General features: G+C 43.0%; 1 long non-coding RNA gene across 2 annotated transcripts in view; it reads right to left on the bottom strand.

The window, feature by feature from the left end:
* Positions 1-241: 241 nt before the first annotated feature.
* Positions 242-12,318, bottom strand: part of LOC128581160 (uncharacterized) — a 66,273-nt gene continuing 54,196 nt past the window's right edge. For both annotated transcript variants that reach the window (XR_008378777.1, XR_008378773.1), the window contains one exon: positions 242-3,388. This is a non-coding gene — a long non-coding RNA (uncharacterized LOC128581160). The remainder of the gene's footprint in view (positions 3,389-12,318) is intronic.

Raw genomic sequence — 12,318 nt, forward strand, 5'->3', positions numbered from 1 at the left:
AGTGGAAAACCAGAAGCAGTCGGCTTAAGGATTCCAGTAACACCAAAGGAGGCATTTGATGTCAAACTGTGAGACCAAAGTCATGGCTGGAATGGCAGGCACATGTTTAACAGAATACTGATGCCAAAGCCAAACCTACAAACTTCAATAATTTTTAATAAATTAAAGGAGGCAAATTTTAACAAAATAAAGAGGCAAAGTTTAAAACTAAAGCGATTAGTGTATTCATTCAACAAAATTTTATTGAGTACTTACTGTATGCCAGACACTGGGAAGAAAGTAAGGAACAAAATAGGTAAAGGTCCCTCTTCTTGTAGAGATTACATTGTAGTAGGGGTGAGTAGGGAGGAACAAATTACAGCCACAAATTTATAAACAAATGTCAGATAGTGCTAAATAACATACAGAAAAACAAAGCAAGGAAGGAGAATCAGAAATGGATGGGGGAAGAAGGGGAAAGAGATTTTTTAAAGGGTTCTTAGGGAAGTCCTCATAGATAAGGTAACATTTGAGCAGAGAACTTAAAAAAATACTTTCAAGTTATCAAAAGCAGTATGTTTGAAAGAAATAATGGGCAAAAATACATATATTACACATAAAAACAAAGAATAAGGTGTCACAAAATTATTAGACAAAAACACAACTAAAGCTATAAAAATTGCTTATAATAGCAAAACATCGCTACCTTGAATACTTATTGAAAAGAAGATTTATGGGCAGCGCCTGTGGCTCAGTCGGTGAGGCGCCGGCCCCATATACCGAGGGTGGTGGGTTCAAACTCGGCCCGGCCAAACTGCAACCAAAAAAAAATAGCCAGGCATTGTGGCAGGTGCCTGTAGTCCCAGCTACTTGGGAGGCTGAGGCAAGAGAATTGCTTAAGCCCAGGAGTTGGAGGTTGCTGTGAGCTGTGTGAGGCCACGGCACTCTACGGAGGGCCATAAAGTGAGACTCTGCCTCTACCCAAAAAAAAAAAAAAAAGAAAAGAAGATTTATTAAATAAATTGTGGTAAATCCATTCAATTAAGTAATGTGTAGCCATTAAAAGATTACACAGATATCCATATCATATTACTGAAATATAAAAGTAGACTACAAACTCTAATGTGAAAAAATAATTAAATGTGGATGTTTTAATCTGGAAGATCATACCAATAAATCTTTAAGGTACCATCGTACATCAGAGGAATGGAATTGTTGGGAGTGACAAATAAGATCTTGGCTTCCATTTATCATGTCTGTATTAACTGAAAATTTTACAACAAACGCTTATTATACTGTGTATAAGTATTTTTAAATAATTCAAGAAAAAACTGGGTGATTTTATATTGATGAATTATACTACTCAAATTAAGGATATTATTTCCATGAAACTTTTTTATATAAAGCAAAAACATTTGCTAAGGCAAGAATAAAGTACATAAGTATAATAGTAGTGGAAGAATCTTACCATTCTTAATCCTCAAAAGATCAACTAGGCAAAAATAATAAAAATCATAAAGGGAATCTGAATTCTGTCCTTAGTAAGCCCAGTTTAAATGCTAGTAATTAACTCTCAACTTTATATAGAGAATGGAACTTATTTCTTAACACTCATGAAAGCAATATAAAAAATGTGTCATACATTATACTACAAAGAACATCGTTATAAATTCTAAAAAATAGGAACTTGGCAGGCACAGTGGTCGGTGGCTATAGTCCCCCCTCTCAGAAGACTGAGGGTGGGGTGGGTTGAGACCAGCCTGGGCTACACAAAGAGACCCCATCTCTAAAAAATAAATAAATCTGGTCACAATGTGATAAACAAAACCAACCACTTACAAATTAAAGGCCATTGCCCTTGGTAACTCTTAGGCCAAAGAAGAAAATAAACTCACTCATAACACTTAATACTAAATAATAATCACACCACTATATCCTCAAACGTCTGATACAACCAAAGCTGATATCTGAAGAAAATTTATACCACTAAAGTTTTGCACTGTTAAAGAAAAGTGGCCGTAATAAATTAAGTATTAAACTGAAGAAGAAAGGAAACAAAATTAATATTAAAAATAATGGATGGGAACTTAGAAAATAAAAATAGAACACAATGAATTAGTAAAATAGTGGAGCCAATCAATAATTCCAAGAGCTACTTCTTTGAAAATACAAACAACATGGAAAACAAAACCGTATTTTTCTAGTACTATAGGAGAGAGAAGATGTTTCCAGCACTCCATATTTTAAGCTACAGTTTAATAATTCCCTTAAAAATGACAAAGAATAGTGCAAGAGTTCTGAAAATGCTACATAATTTCTAAATACCAGGCACCAAGTGAAAAATCATCTTAGCCCCCACATCAGCAGTTACTCACCAGCCCAGTGGTAAGGCAGGTGAAATCCATTAGTAATGGCTCTATTGAAAGAGCTCTACAAGTTCCAGAGAGCTTTGAGCACAAGCCTCAGCCAGGCCTCAGCTGACTTGGCAATGGGCAGAAGTAGTGACCCGCCTGTGGAGAGTTCTAGTTACTGCCTCAGTCCTGTCAGGTGGGCTCCCCTTAATGACAACTTGGTCAGCTTCCATTTGTTTCCAAATAGTCATCTGTTAAAATTGGGCGGCGCCTGTGGCTCAAGGAGTAGGGCGCTGGTCCCATATGCCAGAGGTGGCGGGTTCAAACCCAGCCCTGGTCAAAAACCAAAAAAAAAAAACTTAGCCTAGTGCACTTCAAAGCTTTGGCTTCGTCAGTCACTCAAGGTTGTCCCTTGTTCCAAAGCAGGCTGGGTCCCCGCGCCTGGGGCTTGGAACAGGGAAGGGATGTGGCCCATTCTCACACATCCAGCTTCCCTTGTGAAGGTCCTCATTCCCCCAGCACTGAAGCCCAGGGAAGAATGTGGGAAGCAGACACTGTCTCTGATTGGGAGAGGTCACTTTTCTTTCCTATCAGTTGCCACAACCAGACGGAGAGTCCAGACCATTCTAAAGAAATTCTCACAGCAAGATGCTGACTGCCTCTTACAAAGGGAAGACATGGTCCCCAAGCAGGGTCAGACTGGAAGCCCCAGAAGCTGCTGCTGAGAGAAGGGTTGGGCTGCTGAGGCAGAAGGCAGTTGGGTGTGTGGCCTCGAGAATTTGCAGCACCTCCCTTGTAATTAAGTCACCCGGGGTTTCAGCCATGGAGGGGTCAAGACAACAAAAACTCATATCTCAGTTCCGGATTCTGCAAGTCAAAGACCGAAGTGCTGGCAGAGTGGGTTACTCCCGAAGGCTGAGGGGGAGACTCTGTCCCAGGCTCCCTCGGAGCTGCTGGTCGTCGGCTGGGGTTTCTCCACTGCTGAACGCCTCCCTCTGAGCTCTGCCGCCACGTCCACGCGGGCTTCTGCCATGTGCTCGTCTGAGTCCAAATTTCCTCTTTTTATAAAAACACAGCCATATCAGATTAGGGTCCAGCATGACCTCATCTTAACTAATTACATCTGCAACCATTTTATTTCCAAATAAGACTCTATTCTGATCTGAATGCCACTGGCTAGAGTTAGGGCTTTGACACATGAATTTTGGGGAGATGCAATTCAACCCAAATAGTAGTTAAAGACGAGGAGGAAAGATGGAAGAAGCCCCAGTGCACATGTCACAGAAGTTCAAAGGTGAGAAGAGACAGAAAAGGAGAACAGAAATATTTTTTAAAAATTGGGTGGCTCAAAGGAGTAGGGCACTGGCAGTGGCGGGTTCAAACCCAGCCCCAGCCAAAAACTGCAAATCAATCAATCAATAAATAAATAATGGTAGAAAATGTCTCTGAGCCACAGAGAGATGTGAGTTCACATGCAGAGGAAAATGCACTGGGTGCTGAGCGAGATCAATTTAAAAAATAAAAAGGCCGCTCCTTGTCAGACCATGACAAAACTTGAGAGCAGAAATGAAGACAAAAATGTTTAAAGCATTCAAAGTTCTTAAAAATCACATTTTAATATAACAAAAATTAACATCAGACGTCATAACAACTGCAGCAGAGTCAGGAAGACAACGGAGCCAAGTGTGCAAAGATAACAGAAAACCAAAACTTGTTTTAGAGCATCATTCAAGTGGGAGGAAAAATTAGAAATGGTGTCCGTTAGCAGTTAATTAACTATGGATCCAACTTCAGACCCAGGTGGAGACCTGATCAGTGCTAGGCACTCAGAGCAATCCTGCTCTCCTGCCAGGGCTGAGCTCAGAAGTGGGTATGATACGCCGGGAGAAACCCGCTGGGCCTCTGGGAAAGTCTCTGCCTTGTCTCCCAGGGCCTGGCCTCTTCCTCCCACAGAGGTGAACAGGAAAACAGCAGTCTTCCCACAGCCACAAAAGGAACCAGATTAAAATGGAACCGACACCCATGCCTTTCTTTTTATTGTACTCGGCACTAAACTGAAACAGTAGATTAACAACCCATGCTATTCCTTTTTTTGCAGTTTTTGGCCAGGGCTGGGTTTGAACCCACTACCTCTGGGTATATGGGGCCGGTGCCCTACTCCTTGAGCCACAGGTGCCACCCAACCCATGCTGTTCTTAACCATGCCTGTGCAGAAGTAAGGCTGGCTGAAAACAGCTTCTGTGACTATTTTATCAGAAGCCCCAAGGGTAAGCTAGATTTGGAAGCCACCTGGGTGCACAGGCGCCCAAGGGGATGGTTTACATTCAGTGGGGCCCTGGGTCATTAGAGCCCAAGGTCTGGGGATGGGGGGACACACCTACAAGTCAAATCCAGCCCATCTCTGTTTTATTGGAACCCCAACCTCTTTTGTTTACCATGTTGCCTACAGCCACTTTCACACTGCAGAGGTGGATGTGGCCCAGAACCTAAAATATTTACTACAGGAAAAGCGTATCAAACCCGTACTGTAGGGAAATCTTGGCTGAGAAGGTTTGCAGAGACACTTGGCTCTGTCCAGCTTGGTCTTTGCCCCGTTCCCAGGTAGCAGGAGTCAGGACAGCAGGCCAGTGGGTTTTGCTGCCTTTTTACTTCTGCCTGTGAACATCAGATGACCTCAGGCTGCTTTCCTCATCTGTAACCCTATGGCAGGCAGGGTTGTTATCAGAAGTAAGTGAGTCAACAGCTGCAGAAGACACAGGATGCTCCTGCCTGACGGAGTCGGCACTCAGTAAACGCCAGCTGCTCTTCCAAACCTGACACAACTACCATCTCCTTAGCTCGCTATTTTAAGGGCGGGCATTTCACCCGGGCTCAGCTGCAGGGCTCTCTGCCACCGGCCAGACTCGCTCTTGCAGCTGCAAACCTCACCAGTGCGGGTCAGATTTAGGTAGCTCTGCTTCTCCAGGCTTCTGGTCAAGGACAGTCTCATTCCCAGGTCCAGAGTTGGCTAGCTACCTGTCAGCAGAGCAAGTGGGCCCTGTAGCATTTGGTAAGCCTCTTTTCCCACCAGGTCAGTCTGGCTTTTCACAAGGTGGTTACGGGGCCCCAAAAGAGACTGCAGTGAGCAAGGCTTCTTACTGTCTAAGTTTAGAACTGGAACAGAATCACTTCCATTGTATTCTGTTGGTCAAACAAATCGGAAGACCAGTTCATATGGAAGAGTGGGGAAGGAGAGTCCACTTTCTGATGGCAGAAAGTGCAAAACTCTTTTGCAAAGGGGCACGTGCGTGGGAAAGAAGGGCTATTGACACCTAATTTAAATATCAAAAAAGTTTAAGACTCACTAAATGCCAGTACTATCTGAAATGGCTTTGCTTTTTCCTTCCTTTTGAAATTCAAAATTTCATAGGAACGTAGCCTTTTAAAAAGAAAACATAAAGAAAAAGAAAAAGAAAACATAGAAGTTCCTTTGCTCTAACCGTGGACAGCTGAATGCACGGAATGACAAGCCATCCTCAGCACCACGGACTCTAAAATCCAGCTGAGTGGTTCTCAGTCTTTTCCATCTACAGCAACATGCTGAGCTTATTCTTAAATTTGAATTCATCTTTAAATAAAACTGCAAAATAAAATTCTAATTTTAAGCGCATAAAGTGAAAGGAAATTTTATCTCCTGATTTGTCATGAATGTAACATAAAAACATTGCAATATGCCAACCACATTATCTTTAAAAGTAAAAGAGTAACTTGACTTTTTTTCCTCCACTTAAAAATGGAAACAATAAATAATGATAAAAATTGGAGAAGACTTAACAATGTTCTGGGACCGCCCAGCCTTCCTTTCTCCAAATGTATGAATATATTAAGTATTCAAATGATTAATACAGTCAAGGTCAAGCTTAGCAGAATTAATCATTTATACATCCACCCTTGACTAGTCAGCTTCATTAGTGCTCTTAGGAAAATTAATATGTCTTCACGTTCCAGACCTAAAAGTCTCCCCTACTGGCGCCTGTGGCTCAGCGGGTAGGGCGCCGGTCCCATATGCCGGAGGTGGCGGGTTCAAACCCAGCCCCGGCCAAAAAAAAAAAAGTCTCCCCTACTACTTTACACATGGGAGTTGCCAATGCTTTTTCTATTACCAGAAATTGTTTTCTCCCTTCCATCCCCAATGTTGGACATGAGATATATATCTACTTGCTTTCTAAAGCCTCGCTTCCAACCACATGGGATAGTAAAGGAGGACCTTTGGAAATACAACTGGAAAAAGAGAAAGCACAGGTTAACTTTTACACACTAGTAAGAATAATAGCAGACACACACTCGTAAAGGCACTCAGTGTGTGCCAGGCACTCTTCTAAGTAGTTTATACAAAATAAGCTATTAATCCTCGCTAAGTCCCAAAATATACTATAGGTTCTATAAAATAACACATACAAGATATGTAAAAAAGATTTTCTTCTTTTTATAGATGAAAGAACTGAGGAACTGAGAGGTTAAAGGCTTGCCCCAGCTCACACAGTTAAGTGGTAGAGATAGGGTGTGGACCCAGCAATTGACCAGACTCTAGCAGGACCAACAGCAGCTCAGGTGCCCAAGTCTAGAGTCTGGGTCCACAGAAGCTCTAGTGTCCACGTGCCCAGAAACTCTCACGTTCAGGTCCACAGCAGCTCTAGTGTTCAGGTCCACAGAAGCTCTAACATCCAGGTCCACAGAAGCTCTAATGTGCAGGTCCACAGACGCACTAGCATCCAGATCCACAGAAGCACTAGCATCCTCAACAGCTGCCCACAGGGACCAGAACTGTAAGGGAACCAAGGCCCCATGGGGCACATGATGAACAATAAGAGGCAGAAAATGGGAAAGGGCTGTCAGGAAATTTCTTCTCCCTTCCCTTCTCTGAGATGCTGCAGGTTGGCGGGTTGTTTTATGGCTTGGATGCAGGCCTCGCACATATCCCAGCACCGGGTGTGTTTTCTCATGAGGATGCGTCCACACTGCAATGCATTGCCTCTTATCCGCTCCCCTCCCACCCAGGCCTCTTCTTCCCTTCCTCTTGCTATCCTGGAATCGCACCTCCCAGCATAGCATTAGCACATAAGCTTTGCCTAAGTTTCTGCTTTCTGGAGAATATAGGCTGAAAAATATGATGTGTGACAGATATTGGACTCACTTAGGGGGCTATTTCAAATGGTAAGTCTACCATCAGTGATGCTCCTTTGATAAATTCTACTCTCCAAGTTTGTAGGGATGAGAAACGGCAGAGCATTGCCACATTAGACTTAGAAATCCTTAAGTTGGATCCTAACTCTGCTATATGCTATGTGATATTTAGTAATTTGCTAAACCTCTCTGAGCCTTATCCCCCCCATCTGAATCAGAAAGGGTAAGCATGGGTTCTCAGGAAAGGCTGCTGGGGGTGCCTGTGAATCTTTAGGCAATTTACATAACTTCTCTAAGCCTCAGTTTCCTGTGTGTTAAATGGAGATAGTGTAATAACACAAGCTACCTCACCGGTTTTCAATGAGATCATCACTCATGCAAAGCATTCATGAAGTCCCTTATCTATTATTATCATCTCTGAAAAGGAGCAAAAAATTCCTCTTTCAAAAGGTTGTAAAGATCCCCTGCTTTCTCCTGGCAGTTGTTGGGGCTATTTGGGTTAGGCCTGGGCCTGTGAGCAGCTATAAAGCACACCATTGTTACAAAGTGATGTCTTCTTCTAGGGGGAAATCTATTCTGTTGTAATCTGTGTCTGGGCATTCTTCCCTTTCCTACTGGTAGAAGCCTGGCCCGTCTGCATTATCTCCTTAGCCCAGCAGGCTGAGTCTCTGCCAACATGGACCTCAGCCCATATTCCTGCTCTGCCTGTCCCCTGCAGAAGGCAGATGTGACCAGTAACAACAGCAATACTGATAGCATTACACATCGGTAAGTCCTAACTGGAAATAACAAATTCCCAAGGCCTGCATCTAGGTGGGTTCTTGCCCAAGAGCTGAGAGGACAGATTCACATCAAGCAGATCTTGTTCCGCTTCTTGACATACGATTTAAAGTAGGCCCCTGTGCAAAGTAACTTAGAAATTAAAAACAATGGGCTTAACAGAAATGCCATGTCAGAGCACGTGCTGTAGGATTTTATAGATTTATGTATAAAATATGAGCCTATTAGTCAGCCAAAAATCCCATTAGCCTAGTAGTCTAGAGAGCAAGCACTCATCTGTGCTTTCAGCAAATAATTGTGTGAGGTGGGGATGCAGGGAGCACCGGGCTTTGCAGCAGCCCCAGGCTCCCAGGCATCGTTATGAGAGGAGCTATTCTTCCTATGTACTGGACTCAGAGTCCTGTTGTCAACTGCCCATGGTCTCAGCATCCCTGACTAACAACAACCACAACCACAACCCTGGGAGATCACTGGGATGGAGGCCCTCTTTACTCAGCATAGATGCTGCTTCCTGGTGACTGGTCGAGAAATGCAAATCAAAACCACCAAGATATCACCCAACCCCAGGGGGATTGGCCCACAGCACAAAATCCCAAACATGCAGGTACCGGGGTGGATATGGAGGGAACACCTTTGCGCTGCTGGTGGGACTGCAACTAATACAACCTCTATGGAAAGAAGTATGAAGAATCCTCTAAGAACTAAAAGTTGACCTTCCATTTGACACAGCAATCCCATTACCAGGCATCTACCCATTAAGAAAAAAAAATCATTTTATCGCAAGTACATTTGCACTAGAATGTCTATCACAGCTCAAGTCACATTTCCAATATGTGGAATCAACTCAAGTGCACATAACCCAGGAATGGATTAACAACTGCGGTATGTGTATACCATGGAGTACCATTCAGCCATAAGAAAAGATGGAGACTTTACATCTTTTGCGTTTCCCTGGATGTAGCTGAAACACATTCTTCATAGTAAAGTATCTCAAGAATGGGGAAAAGGTATCCAGTGAACTCAATACTAATATGAAACTAATATATAAACAACTACACGCCCACAGGAAAGAAAAGGTACAAGTACAGTCTATGGAGGGGGAGAGAAGTGGGAGGGACGGGGAGGAGTGAGGGTGACTGGCAGGATCTTGAGGGGTGTTCAGCACGCTCTTATGGTGAAGAGCTCAACCATAACTTGAACTTTACCTTAGAAATGTAACCTAAATGTTTGTACCCTCATATTAACCTGAAATTTTAAAAGAATAAAAATAAAATGGTAACTGATCAAACACTAGAATCCACACCAACCCCACCCATCCTCACGGCCACATTGCCCTTGCTCTGATAACCTCCAAAGATATCTATCTCCCAAGAGGTCTCCCTCTGGGGATTCATCATGGCCATGAGACACCACAATTCATACAATTGATGGTTTATCCAGACATCCAGCTAATCCCAACTTCTAGTGGTTGACTGATCAAAGGCTGCCTGTTACCCAGAGTCTTGGCAGCAATCTCTCCAGTCCACTAACATTTTCAGGGGCTTGTCTGGAAGACAACAGCAGAAGTTGCTGTGTAATCGTTATTATCTCCCACAAATTGGAAAGTGCCGTGGAAACTTCATACTTGTCACTGTGATGGCTCTCGTCCTCATCCTCATTATCAATATTTATCGATACCCACTTAACTGCATCCTCCTCCACTAAGTGCTCTAATGCATCCTCCAGCACAGCTCACCAAAGAAGGTGAATCGTGAAAACAGCACACCAGACTCTGCTGCTTGGAGATAGTTTTTAAAAAGCAAACCCCCCTTTTTCTCACTTTGATAACTTAACAGTTTAGCAGTATAAATATTAGCAAAGTATCCCTTTAATTGGCGATTTATACCTTTCAGCGTTTAACACATGTAGGGTCTCTAAATACTTAATAAAGATAGGAGTGACATTTGTAGCAAAAATACCCAGTGAGATAAGAGACTCCAGATGAGAAAAGGAAGATTTTAGAAAGTAGCTAATGTCTCTTAAATGGTGTTCAGAGGCATAAAGTCCTATCATTATCTCTATCAAACATTGTATCTAGGGAACATGAAGTCACATTTTTTTCCCTTTAAAGGAAAAAACAGTCACAGAAGAAAAGATTCTCAGAGGCCCTCTTGAGCATCATACAATCTGACATTGTGCTCTTCAAACTTTTTCTGTTGAGACGCAGCCAGTGACACATATGCAAAACACTGCCACGTGTCCCCACTCCACATGTAAACACTGCCATGTGTCCCCACTCCACATGTAAAGAGACAGAACTGATTGCTTCTTATTGTGATTAAAATCACACATAGTAAAGCATCACGAGAAGGGAAAAGCAAGTATCTGATGTACCTAATACTAGTAGGAAGCCAGTAGATGACCTAATACACGCCCACACAAGAGAAAAACTCAATTCAATTCAAGTTGGGGGGAGGAGGCCCGAGGGAGGGGGGTGTGCAGGAGGGAGGGGACCGGTGTGCTCCCACCTAATAAACACAATGACACAACTACAAGAGGGGCTTTACCTAATAAATGCAAGCATTTGACTTAGTTGCTTGTGTCCTCACATTAAGCTGAAATTAAAAAAAAAATCACACATACAGGAGGCGAGAGAGCACACACACAGATTTTTTCACTTCACATCCCATATTCCCTCCATTTCCCATAAAATAGTGAATCCTTAACTTGTCATTATATCCTCACCACAGACACAGAAATACAGAGAAGTCACTCTAGATTTTGGAAATAAATCTAAATACAATCAACCAATGTAAGAAGCGAGTGGACGTTAGCAGAAGCCGTTATAACAAGGCAGAATGTCTCAAGCAGGCCTAGAGGGCCGTGCTGACAAAGCCTGATCAGTATCATTGATTTCAGGGGCAGAAATGTTATGAAAGGGGAATTTCAGCATAGAAAATTTAAAACAAGAGTCCAAGGAGAAGGCTCGGCGCCTGTGGTTCAAGCGGCTAAGGCGCTAGCCACATATGCCTGAGCTGGCGGGTTCGAATCCCCCCCCAGGCCGCCAAACAATAATGATGGCTGCAACCAAAAAATAGCCAGGCCTTGTGGCAGGCACCTGTAGTACCAGCTACTTGAGAGGCTGAGGGAAGAGAATTGCTTAAGCCCAGGAGTTGGAGGTTGCTGTGAGCTGTAATGCCACGGTGCTCTACGAGGGCGATATATTAAGGCTCTGTCTCAAAAAAAAAAAAAAGAATCCAAGAAGTAAAATATGGCAATGCCCATGTGACAATGTCTAAGTCAGGCGTCCTCAAACTTTTTAAACAGGGGGCCAATTCACTGTCCCTCAGACCGTTGGAGGGACGGACTATAGTTTAAAAAAAAAAAACTATGAACAAATTCCTATGCACACTGTACATATCTTATTTTGAAGTAAAAAAACAAAACGGGAACAAATACAATCACACCGCCTCATGTGGCCCCTGAGCCGCAGTTTAAGGACCCCTGGAAGTAAAAGAAACTTAGAACCTGGGGGGCAAAAGAGTTCTAGTCAGTAGAAAGACATTCTCTGATGAAGGGAGGGGCCAGCTTACCAAAACTCACTGTAGCCTAAATAAAATAGCTCCCAAGATGATTCTCTTCACTTTACTTGATATTCGTGTGCTAAACCATGACATTAAATATCTGGTCACCCTAATTTAATCTTGTTCAGCAAACATGTTTTGAGAGTCTTCTGTGTACCAGGCATGTACTAGGGATTGGAAATAATAAAAGAATGATCAAGAAACAGTCTCCATACTCAGGAAGTGGGGGATGTGGGTGGTGAATGAAAGGAGGGGTTTGAGAAAGTTCTCAAGATTCCAACTTGGGCAACTGAGTGAACATCACGAACAGAGGGAATGTAAGAGGAAGCACAGACAGGAATCTGGGGAGAAGGAGTTCACTGTGGAACATCAGTCCAGTTAGGATGATTTTTGGCTACAAGAAACAACTAAACCCGCAGAGTTTAAGCAGCAGATATTTAATTGCCATAATATGAAATCTGAAAGAACGCAGTCCAGGCCAG

The sequence above is a fragment of the Nycticebus coucang genome, chromosome 1 (assembly GCF_027406575.1).
Source record: "Nycticebus coucang isolate mNycCou1 chromosome 1, mNycCou1.pri, whole genome shotgun sequence".
In the NCBI taxonomy this organism is placed as follows: domain Eukaryota; kingdom Metazoa; phylum Chordata; class Mammalia; order Primates; family Lorisidae; genus Nycticebus; species Nycticebus coucang.